General features: G+C 44.5%; 1 pseudogene; it reads left to right on the top strand.

The window, feature by feature from the left end:
- LOC112551436 overlaps positions 1-837 on the top strand; it is a 7,944-nt pseudogene extending 7,107 nt beyond the window's left edge.
- Positions 838-1,662: the final 825 nt, after the last annotated feature.

Here is a 1,662-nt window from a genome sequence, read left to right as displayed (position 1 = left end):
AAAGAGAGTGATGGAAAATGAATAGAAAAGGGAAGGGAAGAGAACAGAGAGAACTGTTGCTTTTCACAGTTGACCTCCTGTACAGTCCACTTCTTGTGAAGTCAGAGAAATGTAACTTTTTTTTGGCCAAACTGTGTTTTTTGTGTGTTATAATAGGTGAATCTTTATTTATAATGACTGGGTAGTTTTCTGGGGATATTGGGTTTCTCAACAGCTTGCAGTATTTGCCTCCAAGGGCATGTGTAGATGACACAGGAATTAATGTAGAGCACCTGAAATTTTTAATACAGCTTTTTTTTTTGTGTGGTGCATTTTTGTTTGTAAAACAAAGCATTCATGTTTGCATGAATGGTGCTTTTGAGTGAGTTAAGACTTGTGTGTTACTCCCCACAGATTTCAGTATGGGGAGTCCAATACCAATTTACACCCTGTAATGTCTTTCCTAATGTATTATGGCAAGAGGGGCATGTAAACAACCTGGCATCCCCAGTCTCTGCCCCCAGACTCTCACTGGGCAGTCTTGACTCTCACTGGGAGCCTCCCCTGGGCATTGGCATGGTCACCTCAAAATCCTTGTCACTTGCACCTGCCTATGCTCAGTGTGTGTGTGTGTGTGTGTGTGTGTGTGTGTGTGTGTGTGTGTGTGTGTGTGTGTGTGAGAGTACATGATCCCAAAGACAAGCCACTTGAATCCTCCCGTTCCTCTCTCTTCCCATCCCACCATGCCATAAATATGTTTGTTTTTTTTTTTCTCTTTTATTTACTATAGCTGCTATGATAACTGTTATGATATCAGGGTTTAGAGTAGCCAGCAAAAATATTCAGGGCTTAGAGTAGCCAGTGGGTGGGTGTTTCTTGGGTGGGTATTTCTCCCTCCCTCCTAAGCTTTGTGGCCAGCAAAGATTCCAAAGTTACAATGTAGCGGAGATTAGCATGGCCCCACTCAGCCAGCCAGCTGAGTTGGGCTATACATCTTTACCTGAGGGAGCCCCTAGGGTGTTACCAAATCTGCCCATTACTTTGGGGTGTGCTCATGTATTAGGGATAGTTTCTAGGGTCTTGGTGATTCTGTCAATGTGCTGCTTGTGTTACTATACGGAGCTGTATTTCTCCCTTCTGCAAGCCCTCACCCCCAGTGGAGCTATCTTGCAGGACTCGGTCTCAATGGGACTGGGTTCCTCCAGTCACCAAATCAGTCATACACACACAAATTAACGTGACATGCCTGACCTGGCCGGGCTGATCAGCATGGACAGGCTGACACCCTCATATGCCAAGAATCAGTTCATAAGAGCAACAATAAAATGCAGTCAAACACAAGCACACAGGTAAACAGAATCCCTCTGAATCCGGCTGGGTGTCCAGCTGACACCCTCATGGGCCAGCATTCAGTTCATAAGGGCACGTCTGAGTCAAACTGGGTCAGTCAGCCTGTACAAGCTGATCCCCTTATGTGTTTCAAACTCAGCACGTCTCGATCTTTGGCCTCTTGATGAGCAGACCCCCCAATAATTTGGGCTTCACAGGGATCTTTAGCATAGGTAAAAGAAGCATTGCTGCAGAGCACAGGAGGAAAGAGAAGCAGCGAAGGAAAAAATATACCCAATTACTACCAGTTTGACTATAAAAGTTATTTATTGCTAAGCATATGAAATATATAAT

This window comes from Alligator sinensis, unplaced genomic scaffold, assembly GCF_000455745.1.
Source record: "Alligator sinensis unplaced genomic scaffold, ASM45574v1 scaffold480_1, whole genome shotgun sequence".
In the NCBI taxonomy this organism is placed as follows: Eukaryota; Metazoa; Chordata; order Crocodylia; family Alligatoridae; genus Alligator; species Alligator sinensis.
The sequence above is the reverse complement of the archived record's forward strand: the minus strand, read 5'-3'. Positions and strand labels throughout refer to the sequence as shown.